Genomic DNA, 19330 nt, shown 5'->3' on the forward strand with positions numbered 1-19330 from the left:
TTGATAAATAAGTGTTACTGTTTGGCATTTAGGGAAAGGATTTATATTAAAGAAAATATTATGAATCAGTGAATGATTCAACTAATATGCTTTATTGTTAACTGTCCGAATTGTGGATTAGCCAGGTTCTAATATCATCAGCTGTACACATTTCAAAAGTTATTGCTGAAAACTTAAGTAATTATGAGAAATTATATAATGAATAGGAAATTCAGGTAAAGAAAATATGATTGATGCAGTGGCTTGGCAATTTGTATAGATACAATAAAACGTAGTTGGAGCTGGCCTGGTGGTACAAAGGTTCAGTGCGCATGTTCGGCTTCGGCGGCCTGGAGTTTTCCTTCCCGGATCCCGGGTGCAGACACGGCACCTCTTGTCAAGCCATGCTGTGGTAGGCATCGCACATATAAAGTAGAGGAAGATGGGCATGGATGTTAGCTCAGGGCCAGTCTTCCTCAGCAAAAAGAGGAGGATTGGCACTAGTTGGCTCAGGGCTAATCTTCCTCAAAAAAATAAAATAAAATAAAATATAGTAGAAGCTAACACAGTAGAAATACAGTGTATATAGTGAGATCAGCCTGGACTCAATTCTGAAATTCGAGTTAGTTTCTTTATAATAACTTTTGACTGTCATTTATCTTGAATTATTTCACTTTTATATTTAAAAGAAGAGCTTAGAAGACATTCATCATTTCATGTTCGAAATTCTTAGCTTTTAAGCTAAAATATAGAGATGAATAATGCATGCTTTTTCCATCCTCTTTGTATGTGGCTTTATGACATAAATATTTTTGACTGACTTTTGAGATAAGCTGTGCCTTGAAATTTTTTATTCTTTTTCCTACCTGTCTTCAAAATAGTATGCTACAAATATTCTATATGTCTTACGGATTTCTTTTTTACTTATTTGAAAAAAATAATTGGGATGATGAGGAAATAGTTTTTTATGGTATTTATTTCCATCAAAGCCATAGACCTACCAGAAACCATTTTATTGTCAATTTCATCTACTTCTCATATAAGTGTATTTAGATTTTTTTGTTGTTTGAGGAAGATTAGCCCTGAGCTAACTACTGCCAGTCCTCCTCTTTTTTGCTGAGGCAGCCTGGCTCTGAGCTAACATCCGTGCCCATCTTCCTCTACTTATATGTGGAATGCCTGCCACAGCATGGCATGCCCAGCAGTGCAATGTCCACACCTGGGATTTGAACCAGCAAACCCCAGGCTGCCAAGAAGCAGAACATGCGAATTTCACCGCTGCGCCACCGGGCCGGCCCCAAGTGTCTCTAGATTTTATTCATTCTTCTTTGAAAAATGTGGGAAAAAATTTCAACACATCCCTATGTCTTAACATGATGAGCAAGTGTATTTATATTTAGTAAGGCTTTTACTTAGATGGAATGACTAACCATCCTGGTTTGCTAGGGACTGTCCTGCTGTTAACACTGAAAATCCCTACTCCCGGGAAAAATCCCTCAGTTCTGGGAAAACTGGGGTAGTTGGTCACCCTAAGCCTAGACGGTTTAAAGTGATTGATTTATATATGAATGAGAAATCACATTCATACAAGGGAAGTAAGAAGTAGTTAAAAATAGAGGAGTTTTATCTATATCATTTGTTTCATAAGCAAATTAAGGACTGGAAAATCATCAGTGAAGTCAAGAGTAAAATTCAGTTATACATAAAAACATTATTTAACACTTCCTATTCCCTTGCTAAAGAGGTGCAATTGTTAGAATGCACTATGTCATCAGTTCTTTTTCTACTCCTTTTCTGCTTCCTGTGTCTTTGTACGTTTCTTTGATTTCCCCTGTTGGTGTGATATTTTTGTAAAAAGCAGCTGACTCACATCCCATCCAAATCCCCAGTGTCCTCCAGATCCTTCACAAATTTGGCATTCAGCCCTCTCCTTGCCAATTGCTTCCTTTCCCCCCAATTCCCACATGTCTCCTTCCTAAGACATCTGCTCCTCCTCCCTTCCTTCGATTAGAGCTTTCCTCTGGTCTTCCATTTTTTTTCATTGTTCAATGTCTGTTGCTTCCTTTTCCCCCTCTCCTCCCCTAGAGGAAATTGACATAATTAATGCAGCTGATGTCATAGAGCCCCCTTGTCCCTGAGAAGTTAACTCTGTGTTCCTGAAAAGTAAATATATAGTTCTGTTATATGAAGGTCAAAGGAAACTCGTGTACTGAACTAGAATTTTTTTCTGTCCATCTTACATAAAGAATAATGCACATTATGTATTTTATCCCTTTTGAAAAATAAATTTTTTATTCGTGATTTAAATCTAAGTTAAATCAATATAGATGAATCATAGGACTTAAGATATTAGTTAAAAAGTATATTTATGTCCTATCCTTCTGTCTTAATTTTCAAATTTGATAATTGAAACACAGTGGGTTAGTAGAATAAAACATATTCTCGGGCATTATAAGACTACATTATAACTTCAGGTTTCAACGCTTATTAAATGGATGACCTCGTGGACATTTGATCTCTATAAATTTCATTGTTTCCATCTGTGAAATGAATTGTCTAATAATACCTATATTGGTTCATGGTGTCGTTGTGGGAATCCAGTGAGAAAATACATGTTAAGTGTCATTGTAAATGATGACACACTCTATACGTATTAGGAATTGGTGTTCTGATTATTATTGTTGTTAGTATACCTGCCTGAACTCTGAATATATTTAGTCATCAAAAACTTGATGGAAAAAGGAAATCAAGAACTGTTTATGCCATAGCAATTTCAACTTTTCAGAATAAACATGAAGACCATATAAATGTGTGTGAAAAGAGATCCAGCATTTATGTCTCATGTAAATTTCTATCTATATCTGATTCACAGCTGTGAGAAAATTTCTAATTTCTACAGAATCACCATGAATATGTAGTTTAGGTGAATATTATGAGTATGTAAAATACTTAGACTAATACTGAGAGTAAGAACTAATTTGAGTCATATGTACACCTTTATTGTGAAAGCAATAATCACCTGGCGGTTTCACAAGAGAATTAAGCCCTAATACCCTAACGCATCCACTGTGTGTATCCATCAATCTTTCTCCTGTGCATCTGGAACAGTTCTAGTTTGTACAGTTCTTAGGCGAGTTGAGAAGTGCTGTGATTCAGATGAGGTACGCTGGTTGGGAAGGTTGTTTTAGTTTCCTAAGGAACATCCTGAACATTTCCAAAAACTTATAATTCTATTAAAATAATTACACATCCATTCATCATGCTTGGACACTAAAAGTAGAAAAAAGAAAGGCAAGTATTTCAGACCTACTTGCGAAGTCCAAGTACTCTTTTGAAGGGATTGTAATAAGTGAAGACATTCTCGGTTCTAGCACACAAATTAGTTTCAACGACAATATAATTATAAACATAATTCCAGTGAGCATTTGGTCGTTGCTCTAGATTTTCACAATTTGAGTGTTAGACATGCGTTTAAAAGCTTGGATATCAAGAGCTTGAAGTAGCAAATTATGAGAATCTTTTCATATGCTCTTCCCTCTACCTGAATCTTCTGACCCCTGTGCCCCCTTTGTCTAACTCACTGTTTTTTTCAGGTTCCAACTTAAAGGCAACTTCTTTAGAAAAGCCTTCTGTAAAACCCCACTCTGTACATCCACATTTATCTTCCTGTTATCTGTTCCTTTTCCTTTTACTAAATATTTCTCTTTTAATCCATTGCAAATCATTATATATTACTCATCTAATAACGATAAATACATAATTGCCACCTATATTCTCTATGATTGTCTTATGGTAGGAATGCAATACATATTTCTTCAGAAAATATTAAATAAATGAAATATAAATCATAATAATGCCTTCCAGCATACCCAAAACTGAAAAGTTGAGAATTTGAACGTTTGATTTTATTTCCTTATACACTTATATATTTATTTTCTTATTACCCTGTAAAATGGAAAGTAGGTATCATCCATATCATTTATTTTTTCTAAAGCATGGTTTTTCATTGACTTAGTAAGAGAAGGAAGAGGTATGATACAGGTTAATTATGTGGGTAATTATATTTGTGTGTGTGACTTACGGATACTCACAGACTCTTAGAGATGGAGCTGACTTGGAGAAATTGTGGATAGGTAAGCCCCGTCATTGTTAAGAAGAAAAGGAAAGCCAGGGGAGTTGACTTGCCCTGAGTCACTTCGTGGATCTATGTTGTGAGCCAGACCTCTCAGCACTAGACCTCTTCCTGTTCTGATTTTTCCCATGACAAACTAGACCTGATCTACTCTTCTAAACAACTCTTAAATTTGATTAAGATATTTCCTAAAAAAAATCCACAGGTAAAGCGTTTTACTGGATTCATTTCATAAATTTTGCCAGTGGTTTTGTGTCCTAAATTCAATATTTCCTGTCTTGGTATCAATATAGAAAGTAATATTTTTGATATATGGGGTTAACAACTTTGCTTATTTATCCATTGGGTACAAATATGCCCTTGTGTTGATTTGTTTAATAACTCTGTACATATTTTTGCTTTATCAAGGATGTTAAAAACGTATCTAAATTCATCTTAAGTGACTGACTATCTGAGGTGGCCTCAGAATCTCATTCAAAAAATAAAAATAAATTATAGCAATTTAAAGAGTAAGTTAAGCTTAACGTATGGCGATCTTGGGAAAGTCTCATATCTGAAGCATCTTCTCAAAACTATACTAACAACTAGAACTTGGTCAAGTCCTTTAATTCTTGAAAATATTAAGATAAAAATGTCTTCCCTGATTGTTTATTAGGTGCATTATGAGAATCAAGCCAGAGCCATGAGAGTATCTTGAAAGCTGACGACAGCCTCATTGTAAGCTGGTATTTTAAGTACTCCTGTCTTGATTTTCCATTAGTTTTCATTCTGCATTGACATTAATAACTTGGAGAGGTGAGAGACTAGAAATTTTTAACTTCAGAATGAAAAAGAACTGTTTTGAATTAGATATTTAGTGGACAAAAACAAAACTCAACACTTATAAAACTGTGGTATATCTTATTTTGATCAATTTTTAAGCATACTTGAAATATATGAATCTCCTTCTGTATGACATATAGCTTTAGGGAACTTGATAATTTATAGTCTGCATGATGATTTGTCTGGGTCCCTTGAGATACCCAAGGCAATTCCTAATAAAGGAATTCCTAATAAATTCCTAATAAAAGTCCTTACAAGTCCATGTCAACTGACCCAAGTATTACAGAGACAGTGCAAATATGCTTGGGGGCAGAGATAAAGTAGAAGAGGCTAAAGATTGCCAGATAAAATATGTTCTAGTTCAACAAATCATTTTTGGTGACTTCAGGAAACAATATACTATAAAACTTTCAAGTTTCCTCTAAGTGGCGTAATGAACTTCCATATGAGTAAAAGTTCTAACACATGTGAAAAATCAGAATCATCTTGAACAGTTTTGGTATTGTACAGTGTTGATGGTTTATCCTGTTTTCTGTCGCATGTTGATTGTCAGTATTCTTTCAAATCTCTTGAGATGATTCTGACCTTCTGAATTTTTTTTCCCAAATAGGTTTCCTCAAAAACAGTTTTTGAATATTTTTGCAAAATCAAGTCCCACCCAAATGTTAGTTTCAGCCAAAGCAACTTAGAAGACATAGAGGAATGCCTAGCAATCTGCCTGAGCCACTATCCATATGGATTTCTGCCAACTCCTAAAATGCACTGGGCCCAGATCTAGTGTGGTTGTACGCTGCTGGTTAGCATCCATGATCCTTCAGTCAGAATACATCTTCCAGAGAGTAGAAAGTGTCTCAGAAATTTGAGTAATTAGCTAAACAAAAGTTGTACCTTATAATTCAAAGTAATTCTCAATACAGTGTATTAACCAGAAGTAGTATAACACTACAAAATGAACACACACGGTCAGATGACAGAGCCTGTAATAGGAATTTCAGATCACCTTGATATTGTGACATAGAAAGCAGACTTACAAATGGTGTTTACTCCTTTGTTTTTTCCTTGTAATACATGCTCTGTCGGGTGGCTGTGTTTCTGCACTTTCCAAACACTTTGATATATTTGATCAGGCCATTAAATTTCTCCAAATAGCCAAGGACTAGTGGAATTCTCCTACTGTCTGGGAGCACTTTGTTTAATTATAGGTTAAAGGAGTTTGCCGAATTAAAGGTACAGTCTTTTGTGGTTTCAAGGATGGTGTTCTTACCAGTTTATTTTATTTTTGATGTCCTATTCATCACCAATGAAATGTTTCTCTGAAGATAAACTTTGAAAATTTATCTTAAAACATTGCTTATAAATCCTACCTGTCATTTGCAAAATTGACATCACAATACTTTTTGGTAAATTCTTTGTTTTTAAAAAGTTGACTTTTCTAATTGCTTGTAATTTTTGTGTTTCCTCATTATGGCCCAGAAATCATTTTGTTTTTCTGTTTACCACAGGCAGAATGAATTGTAATGTAAAAAAAAAAAAGTAGTAGATTCAAAAGTGCCCTTGATTGTGTAAGGTATTGTTTCCTGAAAACATGGTTCAAAATGCAGAAATCAAAGAAATTATTTTAAGCTCTTAAGTTTTAAATTATTTCTAATCTGAGCACTTTAAAGGGGGTTGGGATTTCCTTTTCATTATTTATAATTGGCTAAAATTGACTTTATCTATTTCTCCATCTTGTCCATGTTATCACTTTTGTTTAAGAATGCTCTCTCAAAAAATAATCCCAAATCTTATGCTGAGGCTGACGTCTTCTCTAATCTAATACTGATTCTGCATTTCTTTTGTTTAAAAACTAGTTGCTTTAAAAGTACTAATACTCTATTGGTAACTTCTGACTACTTCAATTTTTATCTCCTTAAGCCCAAAGAGTATGATAATATGATAAATTGTACACTTGTAAAATAAGCTGGTGTGCATTAACAAAATTACTAACAGACGGCACAGGTTTTCTCTTCTTAAATCTTACAAATCTAGGTGATCACAAAGCTTGAAAAGCTGATCACATGAGCAACAGGCTCATGTTTGAGTCACCTTTAAGAGCAGCAGCTTGGGAAAATTTCAAGAGCAGTTGAACTCAATCTGTATAATTCTGGTTGAAAATAATGGAAATTTGTCTCCTTGAGTGGAGAAAGTGTAATTTACTAAGGAATCCATTATTTCTTATTCCTTTGCCTTTTAACATTCATGGTGTCACTCTTCTCTCACCTAGATAAATTGCATCACCATATTGCCCCGTGTGTCATGCTTATAAAAGATCATGTCAGATTTTCTCATCTTTATTAGGGAAGTTTATAAATATCCTGTTTAGATTTTAAACCTGCTGTAATAATAAGTGCATGTTTATATGGGAAAAGAATATCCATTCTTCTGTATGGGAACTAATGTAAGATATTTACTTAAACTACATTTCCCCCTCAAAGAACTCATGCATATGTGAAGTGTAAACATGAGCATTTTTTCCACTGGCAGCTAGATGGATTAATGGCAATTAGGTTGGATATCCAGATCAGTCAGGCTTAAATATGGAGTGTGATGGAAGGAGGGCCATCAATCTAACACACTCAGGGAGGTCCACCAATGGCACCGATTTCTTTGTCCAGCCAGTGGATCTTGTGATCTATGCATTTGCAAAATCTTGCTAATTTGTAGTTTATGGCTTGCGAACCAAAGAAAATATGAGCTCTTGTTTTTGTCCAAACGAAAGCACTCTCTGTAAGCTTTACTTTGGATCTGTGTGGAATGTACTCCAACCAACTTACTAAATGATCTGAAGCAAGTTTCTGATATTCTCTGAGAATTAGTTTTCTCATCCCCAAATAGGAAAATATACCTCCTTTGTAAGATTGTTGTAAAAATGAAGAATGTTGCGTGCAACAATGTCAGGTATACAGCACATGTTGGTACGTCATGGTTCTCATTAATTACAACGGCAGTAATAGTCCAGATTGTTATTTAAATACATTAGTACACTTATGAAATTTACTACAGAAACATTTCTGTGTTTGTGGAGAAAATTGTCAAAGGTACTTTATACTTTAGACGTAATTTTTAGGTTTTTGCTGTAGTAAAGTCCTTTAAAACTTCTATTGAAACATCAGAGAATTTATTTATTGCTTTGCTATGAAGTCATTAGAATTTTAATTTGTCTTCTACAAGGCAATGTAAAATAGTGTACTTCCAGAATAAATTCTAAAATATCAAGCCTTTTTCTGAGGGGGTGATGACTGAAATCAAAGGATTCTATATATCCAATTTCTCAGATCTTGAAAAAAGTGATACTGTGCCTTCTATGTAAGTGTTGTGATGGATACTAGAGATATGACAAGCTCCTGGCCATCATAGAACTTATATTCTATGCAGAAGAGAGGCAAGAAACATAAGATCAAGTTTTTTGTTTTGTCTTGTTTTGATTGACTTTATCTCTCTCCTTAATCTTCCCACTGACTGACATCGCTTCCACCAGAACCTTTCCCACCACTTAATGCTGGAACCACCTACTTAGGTTGTAGGCAAGCAACCTAGGAGTCAGAAATTCTGAATTTCAGCTCAAAGTTCAAACAATATAACTTGTAAACTCGGGATTAGGAGCCAATTCAAAACACTGAGATCCTTAACACCATTAATACTTTCTTCAATGCTTTTTCTGTTCAGCATGTTTTTGTCTTGGCTGGGGAACTGAACCATTTATGACTGAGAATGATTGTCCCGAACAAATTGCACTCCCAATGATTTTTGAAATATCCTTCAGATAGATCATTTTCTCTTTTATTTTATTTTCACAGACAACTATAGAAATATAAGGGAGCAGGATGCATTTCTTTTTATTTCTTATTTGTCCACCAGTTAATCATTAGTTTTCAGGAAATATGGCAGTGAGAAATGTGTGTGGATAATTCTGAAGCTTAATGTAACCCACCAAAAAGAGGTTTTTTTTTAACTCTAGGTCAAACCTTTCTTTCCAGGATTTTATTCTCTTCCTCACATGTATAAATTACCCTACTTGCAATCTCTTAGGAAGTATGTAGATATATTTCCATTTGTTTTAACATGTGCAGTGGTGAGGGAGAGAGGACTTATTGTCTCTATCTTATAACATGTCCTTTATGAAATGAGGCACACGTTTGCCCAATGACTGAGCCAAGTTCTGAGATAGTTTTGTGATCAATAAAAGAAAGTGAAGCAGCTGGCCATATGGATATTGCATCTCTAACCCTGATCTGATGAGCCCTGACTTCTGATTAATCAATTAAGCTTGTCACTTGCAAATCTCTTCTTGTTCTCCTTTGACACTTTGGGATTAAAATACCACAGAATGGGAATGAGTGTTTACTTCAATTTGTAGCTATTTTCGAGATGTTCATACTTGTATAGAACCTTAATAAGTAGTGGTAAATGCTTTTATCGATTTTTTATTTTTGGAAATTATAAATATGTTTCCATAAAGTAATTCCCCTAGCTTAATTTACATAAAGTAATTCTGAATTTCTGAATCCAAGTTTCCCTTGCATACCTAACCTTGATTTGACTTTGGCTGCCATGGTTATATGTCTTCTTCAGAATATACGTGAATTTAAATTTCAAGAGGAAAAAATTATACACAGTCACTGGAAAAGACATTATCTTAGCAAGGCATTTGGTGGTAAGGGAAATTCTCACACTGGACCAAAGCTATGGAGAAGAACTAAGCATAAGAACCTGTGGAGAGAAAGAGCGATTTACTCTTTGAAAAGTATTTTCAGCTGGTGCACTTGTAACTTGAAAGAGCCAAGTGTTTCAAAATGAGCTTTTCTCCCCCCAAATGCTATGGGCATTTGTCATCTTTATTTCTAGAGTATAGTCATAATTCCTCCATAGATATTTTATTTCAGGCTATCCTAACAGTGAATGTATGTAAATTCAGAATTATGGCCAGATGGTTGGACAAGGTGATAAAAAGCAAACCTGGTTTTGTAGCAAAGTGAAAATTTGCTCATAAGACTTTGTTTTTACCTTTAAAACAGCAGGACATTGTTTCATGAGAACTGTGAAGGAACTAATACATTAACTTTAATAGCTAAGAACTAAATTAATTTTTCATATGCACACAGAATACTACCATGTAATACCTAGAATTTTTAAAGAGGTAAAAATCCTTCAACTTTCTTGCTTTTAGGAGCTAGCTAGCAAAGGCTGTTTTCTCCCAAAACCACTCTTTATATTGCCTTCTTTTTATAGGATTCACATTTGGGTTCTGATCTTAATGACTTGGGAACCAGACACCTGGGGAATGAGCTAACAGCCTTCACTGTTTCATCTGCTGTCTGTTTCACCAGCACTCAGCAGTTGTCCGCCCCTGGTTTGGAAAACGATAAATTAGAGGGGGCTTTCTCGGTTGATTGCTTCGGGCTACATAACTCTGGCCCAAGAAAGTGGGTGTCCAAGAGAAAATGCCAAACCCAAGTCTTCCTATTGACTTTAAGCCACACTTAAGCAAGGAAAAATGTGTGTTTTAACAAGACCATGTTTCTTCTTTCTATTATTCCTCGTTAAAATTAGAATTCATGAAAAGCTCCTCTGGTGATGTAAACTAGATAGAAAGGCAATAATTTATACCTTGACAAAGAAAATCATCCTCTCCCTTTACCTTAACTGTGTCTCACTGTAGGGTGGCTCCCACTTGCCTGCAGTTAACAATACAGCTATTCTGATGTCCTTTGTAATCAAATTATCATAGGTGTGCTTCTGCAGCAGCAAAGAGCCAACTACCAATTTATAAATTACTATAAGGAAGAAATGAGAAGGTTAGGAGAAGTGGAAGTAACAGAGAAACGCAGCTGCCATAGTCGTAGGCAGCACTTCTCCCAGGCCTGTGTTCTCAGCTGGCAGCTCACCAAGCTGTGTCGAGAGCCACGCGTTCCCACTGGGATAATTGCTTTTTCTGTATGAGTCTCTTGTTGCTTCTCTCTGATGATCGAGTGTGTTTAAACTCCTGGCTGAAATCATGTTGGTTTTTAAATGGTATTGTAAAGTGTACCAGCAAACAAATGAAATCGGATCATGTTCTCTTGTATGCATGTAGCCCAAGCAAATATGGGAGGCCAATGGAGAGATCCTAATTGCCTATTTTTCCTCTCAATTCCACTCCTAAGAGAACAGTTGAAAGACCAACAACAAGTTATGGTTTTCTCCTTGCAATGTTGTCCGTTTTAATGTAACCAAGAAAAATGTAGACTGGTCATTTGATTGATTTCAATTTGTCATTTTTGTATTTTCTTTACAATGAATATGTACTTATCCAGGTATCCTTTTATTATAAGAGATTTTTTGCGCAAGTCCCGTGAACATTAGTTACACTTTAAGTAGGCTGTAAAAGAGGAAATGGACTTTGCATAACAGTAGAGAGTAAGTGGATTGGTAATAGCCAGGTGAAAACTTTTTACAGTGTGATTGAAATCTGACTGAATTAATTTTTTTATAATCTATAGTAAAAAATATTGTAAATATTAGCATATAGTCTATTTTTCTTAGTTGAACTCATCTCTAGGTTACAGTCTCTCTCATTTGGGTCATGAGTCCATAATGAGCTGGTTGTGGGTACAAGGCAGCTTCCCTAAGGCAGCTTCCCTAACAGGCTTTGGATGAGCGGCCAGATCATATCTAATCAAGAGAGTTGAGTGGGTGAGATTTAAAACCATGCATTTCTTCTTCCTTCTCCTCCCACCCCCCACTCTCTTTTTCAAGGTGAACCAGAAGGAAGGAGGAATGGGGACAGGTGAAAAGTTTTTGAAAAATGAGAGATAGTAGCCTTTATGAAGAATAGAAAGAGTAAATAAGCTTTGTTAGCCAGGATGAAGAACTGTGATTTGGCTGACCCTAGTTTGTTCTTTATATATTTATCTAAATTAAAACTTAGGTTTGAAACTAGAATATGAGATCGTCATGGATACATGATATCATTTTAAAAAATGTTATTTTTGTGTGAAGATTGGTACAAATACATAGGATAAATAAAAATTAATTTCTTGAAATTTGTTCTTATGCTTAAGAAAAGTGTTGATGGTGACGAGAGTAGTAGATATAAATTGTTTTGTATCAATGATTTTTAATAGATTTATCAAAAATTTAAATTTTTATCTGATTACTAATTATATTAAGATTTAGATTCCAAAGAGTGAAACAACAAAATTACTAATGTATATATTCAGAAATATAAAGAACCTACATATGTTTTTAAACCATAATTAATAAAAACATGAAATTATTTACTTCTAGACATGCCTTTTCTATTAACTGTTCATATTGAACTATTTACCTGAGGGTGTGAGTAAGAAATATTGCCAAATAAGAAATACTGTAATTTCTTTGATATTGCATAAGATCTGAATTATATGAATTATCTCTTACTTGATTATAATTTTTTAGATCACTACGAGAGATGTATTTTATCCAATCCTTTTTCTACCATTTGTATAATATAATTACACTACCATCAGTGTTTTTGCCTAATTTAGAATGCAATCAAGCATGATTGTTTTTGAAAGATACTATAGTATACATTGGACGGTGTGGATGCTTTCATCTAAATTGTTTACCGTAAAGGTTGGTACCACTTTTGCAGCCAGATTGGAAAGTAATAGGTGATTATTCTGCTTCCTCCCTCTCTCTGCTCCCTGCTCAAACAAGGTATCTTTTTTTCTTTATTTTTGTTGTTGTGGAATTAACGCTAAATTTTAAAGGAATAAAAGCTGTTATTTTGACTCTTCTCTACATGTCTCTGTTGAAAGGAGTCCTTAGGGACCATCCAAAACGGCCCTGCAGTCTATTTCACCAAGGAGGATGTCTGGGGGCTACGTCTGGCCATCTGGGCTACCTGCATCTCATTGTCATTAAGAAGTCTTAAACCCATGCAAAGTACTTTTCTAGTTCACAACAGCTTGGTGTCTGTTCTCCAGGTCAAAGATGCAGGCAGAATTGACAGGACTGTTATGAAGAGATATTCAGCCCAAAGACAGTCAGTATTGAATTGTTTAAGGATAATACACTAGACTATAATTCAAAACCTCTCATCTCATTTACTTTGCAAAAGAGTACGAAAACAGTGGTGAAGAATCAAATTTTTCAGAAAAAATAATTTCTCATCCCAGGTGCTTTAAAAATTTCACTCCTCACGTTAATCCTGGTTATCAAGCCTTTACTAATGTAAATGAATACTTACAAGCCTTTAATCTCTTAGAGAACTGTAAAAATTAAGCACTGCACAGTTTCTCATAGGTGTGATGACACCTATATGTGTGTCATATATATTATGTAAACATGTTTCTCCTTTAGCATTTTAAATCCATATTCTTTTAATACGTTGTTATAATGTATTTTAAAAACAGTGTTTCTAGTAAGGAACAGATTTTAAATGCAAAATCTATTAAAGGAAATGAAATAAATTATATGACAGTTGGGTGGTTAGCAATTTGAAATCATCTTTGAAGACCTTAATATAATTAGTGGTTTCGTTTTTGGTCTGCTGAATTCAAGTCATATTAGGTTAATGTAATTAAAAGCAGAAAAGATTTTGTGTAGCCAAACTAGTTAATTAGCCCCAGTTGGTTTAGTATGTTAACCTAGAGGTGTATGGATAACGTTGCGGGGGTGATGCCTGAAAAAAAAAATTCCTGTGTAACAGATACTGCAAATCATCTGACTTGCTTTAGGGTAGAAAACGAAGACATACCAACGAGTTCATTTTAAGTTCATCTTTATTTCTGATTTTAAGCACTGATCGCAGAGTAAGCTGTATACTCCATAGAATATACAGACACAAAACTTAATTTACTTTTTCAAAGAAAGCATGTTTCTATGTGTGCAAGATAGTAAGTTTTTCTTCTGTATTCTGGACATAATAATTCTGATTGTAGTTTTATTCATGCTTACCAGAAATATAAAATGATTCTTGTGACTTTTGATTGAAAATCTTTATCTTATACCTGATTTTTCTATGTTGTTCGTCAGTACACAAGTCAGTAAAGGAGATGAATGCATTCCGGAAAGGGATTTTCAACTGCTTTAGAGAAGTCTTTAAGTACGAGGAGAGAAGACTTTTTACCCATAAGTACAATAATCATTTATAGTTTCTTGAAGGGAAAATGCTAGCATATAAGAATCATGTATATCAAATACATGGAGGTATTCCATACCTTAATGTCTCTAAAACATCTTTTTTAAAAATCTGAGAGTATTCTGAAGAAAAATATAAAGTGTAGAGATATTTGAACTTTAAAATTCTTTACCACCTCCTCCTTTCTCCCCCTCTGTCTCCTTCCGCAAAAGCAGCAAGACCACCGGGACCTTTTTTTGTTTTATTTTCATCAAGTATGTAGATGACCGAGGCCCCCCTTTAAGCACTGTCTAGAGCTTATGGAAATGTGGGCTTCTAATGTGGTTACCACTGTGGGCTGGGAAGGTATATGGTAATCAGGAAGTGGGACCTCTGCCTGGCGTTTTTGACATAGGCTAGATGCCAGCATATTGTCTGCAAGCTTAACACGTTCTGCTTCTCCACGACCCGGATTATGTTAATTGAAGTAGCCCGGCTGCAGTGCAGTGTTTAACATTGTGTCTGTTCATTATACAAACTCGTTTTTGATAGGTTTACAATTTGGCTGTCAGATCCAGCTGCAGGAAGAGACCTGCCAAGAAATATTTCTTAGCTTGTTTTAAATAGTGCTATTTTCACATTTATAGTGTTTTGTATGTATTAGACATATTTTTCCTTTCCACGTAGAGAGAGGAAATGTCAATTTTGGCTTTACAAAGGGACACTGAGATTTAGAATGTATAAAGTCACCCTTTACAATCAGTGTTTCTATATGACTGGAAATGGTGATTGTTAATAGTAGGTACTGCTTGAAAGCTGGTATGTTGTATTTGATCAGGGTTATAGACTATGTTTTTTCTCTTCTTTGATTTGTCGAAAAGAACAGGCAACCGTGTAGTCCACATCTGTGACCACAGAGAATAGAATTATGGCTTTTGGTTAGCTCTGTTTCAATCTGGCCATTGACAACATGCCAAAATCAATTTGAATTTATAGAAACTGAAGACCATCATTTTAATCCATTTTTTTTTTTTTGTATTTCTTTGTTTGCTGTACTTTTTGTTTCTTCCTTCACTTTTATCAATTTCTGTCTCTATCATCTCTGAGGAAATAAGTTCCTCCCAGGTTTGACGAGGCTTATTTAGTCTTCCATTTTAATTGTAAACTCTACTTTGGGATCCTAACCGTTATTGCCAGTGAGTATAGAATGTGATGTGGTATTTTAGAATGAGTGTCTTATTGATGGGTTAGAAGTTGTGTGGGAGGATTTATACTAATCTGGGAAGTCTCAACAATGATTTCCCAAATAGGGTGTTTAATGTTATAGATATATATATCAATATTATAAATATAGAGTATTTAATATTAGCCCCATTTTAGAGATGAAAAACAAGGGACTTAATCCCTTGCCTAAAGTCACACGTCCATGCTCACTTTTCTTTCCTCTGTGGAGGTATCTGCCTTTGACCAATTTGAAAGATTATCTGGGATTTAGAAATCTTTTTTTTTTTAACTTTTATATATACTTTGATTTTGAGTTCAGTTCCAACCTAGATAGTGTTGGTAAAGAATATGTTGAGTGGAAAAGCAAGATGGGATTTAGTTGACTTCATTTAGCCATTGATGATTAATATCTATGCTGTTGTGACAAAGAAAATACATTTTTCTCATTAAAAATCTTTTTTAAGTTTAATATTTTTATTTTCAGGCCTCAGTTATTTTAATTTTCATTTCTCATTGATACAGAGATTATATATAAATGAACAGCTGTGATAAATGTATGCTATTAGTAATATGATGATACTAATGAAAAAAGCTTCTCAAGATATCTGATTCAATAAAAAACATTTCTTGTAGAAAATTTATCCTAGTGGTGCATACTATTAGTATTTGTTTACTTGCAAAGGGCAGAGAAAATATTTTGTAAAATGCTTGATGGGTTACTTTTAATTTGAACAATAAATATGATATAACGAATAAGTGTAAAACACATTTTTATGAGACATAAACAATTTTTCTGTTTATAGTTAGTGCCAAAATATAACTATGTGCTCCCAAAGCATATGTCTCCTGGTAGATTGAGTTAGAAAATTTTTCCAAGATTGCGCCAAGTATATTATATAGTTGGGACTATAGTAATAAGATATGTGCAACACACTCCTTAGGACTTTATAACTTTCTTTGAATTTTAGTTCTCCTCACTTATTATTTCCTCCCATTCATCTCAACATTGGAAATTTTCCATGTCTGAGAATCTCCTGGCAGTCCCCTCATAATTCTTAACTAAATTCCCCCTTTTCTCCATTTATATGGATTCATTCAAAATATAATAGCATTGGGCTGTAATATATAATGTTAGCTGGTGCCCCACATGTAATTTAAAACTCTACTTTCCCAAGTATTTAAGATTTTTAAAAGTAAATTAATGTTATATTATACTGAAGTTGTAAAAATAAATCTTTACTCTTGAAAATTGTTTAATTTTATCATTTTCTGACTCATTTTTCTACATATTTGCAGATATTTTGAAATTATTAGTAAAGCCTTATATTTTATTGTAGGTGTAGCTCATTGACAACTTTTAGAGCAAAAAGAATATTTAAAGCATTTGTTTATTTCCTCTTATTTTGCTTTAAATTTTATTTATTAAGGTGCAATTTCTTCAGAAATGAACTGACCCCCTGAATATGTAGGGACATTTAAGGTTAAATTCTGAGGTAGGAGAGGCTCCATGTCTTGTCCAAAGTTAGAGAATCAGTAAAGGAACATCAAGGATCACATATCAGCTCACTGCCATTTCAGGAATAGAATTTGTCACATTACTTGTTGCTCAAACATTTTTGTTTCCTCAAGGTTTTGATAATGTTTATGAATTGTTTCAAAATAAGTACATGGCGAAAGGCTACAATGGATCTTCTTCGAAGGATCTTGATAGTATGATACTCAAAATTTTCTGAACCTCAAGAACTCAAGTTTCTTAAACTGCAATGATAACAGAGCTGTAGCTTGTGCATTTCTTGTCATTTGTACATCTTGTAGAGCCAAAGACACACGTCTAGCCTAAAATCTTAGCCCTGTTCCAACTTGCTATATGACGTTGGGCATGTCATTTTCCTTCTACACAAATTTTACTATTTACTAGGCATTGTGACAGGTCCTCGGGCTATAAAGAGGAATTAGAGATGCTTCTGTGCCTCAGAGTTCACAGGGAGGAAATCTGACATTTAAAAGCATAATTAAAACATATTGTGATGATAGGCATAGCAGAGGTATGTGGGAGGAGAGGTTGTGCTTTTCTGAGCTGCTGCTCCCTCAAGTGAAAAATGAAGCTATTATAACACTTCCCCTAATAGTCTCACAGCAGGATTATGCTAAAAACGAAAATTTAAATGATATATTTCCACAAAAGCAACTTTATAAAACATAAAATAGTTAGCACCATGAACAAACAGCCTTAAGGTTAGGTATACGTGTGATTTGAGAAGCCTGCTTTGAGACCTTCTAAGGAGATAATTACACATGTAGAAAAGATACATGCAAAAGGATGCTGATTTCAGTGCTGTTTATAACAGAGAAAAATGAAATACCTTAAGCATCTATCAATAGAAGAATAGTCTGGTAAAATATGGTAGATCCATATTTTATAATAGAATACTATTTTTAATGGAATATTATGTAGTCATTGAAATTGAGGCTGAGGGTCTGTATACAACATTTTCAACATTTAAAATGTAAAAATAGGGCCTGGCCCCATGGCTGAGTGGTTAAGTTCGCACGCTCTGCTGCAGTGGCCCAGGGTTTCGCTGGTTCGGATCCTGGGTGCGGACATGGCACCGCTCATCAGGCCAGGTTGAGGCAGCATACCACATGCCACAACTACAAGGACCTGCAACTAAGATAATACAACTATGTCCCAGGGGGGATTTGGTGAGATAAAGCAGAAAAAAAAAAAACTTGGCCACAGTTGTTAGCTCAGGTGCCAATCTTTAAAAAAAAAATTTTTTTAAATATACATAAAATGTAAAAATATTCTCAACATATTATTGAGTTGAAAATACGGCTTCAGAAGAACATATGTCACATGATTCTACTTTAGTAAAAGTGTGTGTGTGTATTTTATATCTGTCTTATCTATATCTATATCTGTATATCAATACCTATATTGCGAGAGAGCGAGTGAGCTCCAAAAGAAGAATACTCACAAACTATTGACAGTAGTTAATTGGCAGATTTTTGTGTGTGTGACGTTTATTTCTTCTTTATTATTCTGTTTGAAAATTTAGGTAAGAAATATGAAAACAATAAAATTGTTATTAATATATCTTGTAACTCGTACAAACCTTATAGAAATGCTTCATTGAAGAAAATACTAGATTCTGTCAATAAAAGCAGTTTGCATTCAACAAAAATCTTTTGAATGACTATGCAGGCATTATGCTAGACATGAGGGCTTGAGTCATGAACAATGTAGAGAAAAGTCCCTGGATAGCTTTTTATAACAGTTCCTAGAGAATCATGATCATTTTTTTTCTGAGGAAGATTAGACCTGAGCTAACATCTGCTGCCAATCTTCCTCCTTTTTGCTGAGGAAGACTGGTCCTGAGCTAATATCTATACCTGTCTTTCTTTATTTTGTATGTGGGACGCCTGCCTCAGCATGGCTTGATAAGTGGTGCTAGGTCTGGGCCTGGGATCCAAACCAGCAAACCCTGGGCCACTGCAGTGGAGCACGTGAATTAACTGCTACACCACAGAGCCAGCCCCTCATGATGATTTTTTTAATAAAATGATAGTAAAAAATATGAACTTCTAAAGCCACAGATACTAAAACTGTTGTGTTAATATTTGATTTCTCCTAATATAACCGAAGACTTGGTTGCAGTATCTTCTTTGGATGTCTGCATTAAAATAAAGCAATTTAGGCATTCCAAAACAGTATGACCCCACCTTTATAAAGATGCAATTTCAATAAACTCCTAGTGTACGATGAAAAAAAATTCCGTTGGAATGGTTCCTTCCTTCCTTCTTTTGTTATTTTCTTTCTATCTTTCTTTCCTCCTTTGTGTAATAAATACACTGTACAGAATAACTGTGAGATCAAACCTCCATGAATAAACTTTCTGGAAGTTATCCTTGACAAAATCTTTCTAAGGTTCAGGACATTATAGATATTTATGGGTAATTGAACTCAACTTCCCACCAAAAGCATGTTAAATTAAGTAAAGAGAGTTCAATTTCTGCATCCCAATCTTAATTCATGGTTAGCTTCAGCCAAC

At 34.6% G+C, this 19330-nt stretch overlaps 1 protein-coding gene across 16 annotated transcripts in view; it reads left to right on the top strand.

Moving 5' to 3' along the window:
• The window catches only part of ROBO1 (roundabout guidance receptor 1), a 1062925-nt gene that overhangs the window by 933185 nt on the left and 110410 nt on the right, over nucleotides 1-19330 (top strand). The gene's annotated exons all lie outside the window — the stretch shown is intronic.

Source organism: Equus przewalskii, chromosome 27 (genome assembly GCF_037783145.1).
Source record: "Equus przewalskii isolate Varuska chromosome 27, EquPr2, whole genome shotgun sequence".
Classification (NCBI taxonomy): Eukaryota; Metazoa; Chordata; class Mammalia; order Perissodactyla; family Equidae; genus Equus; species Equus przewalskii.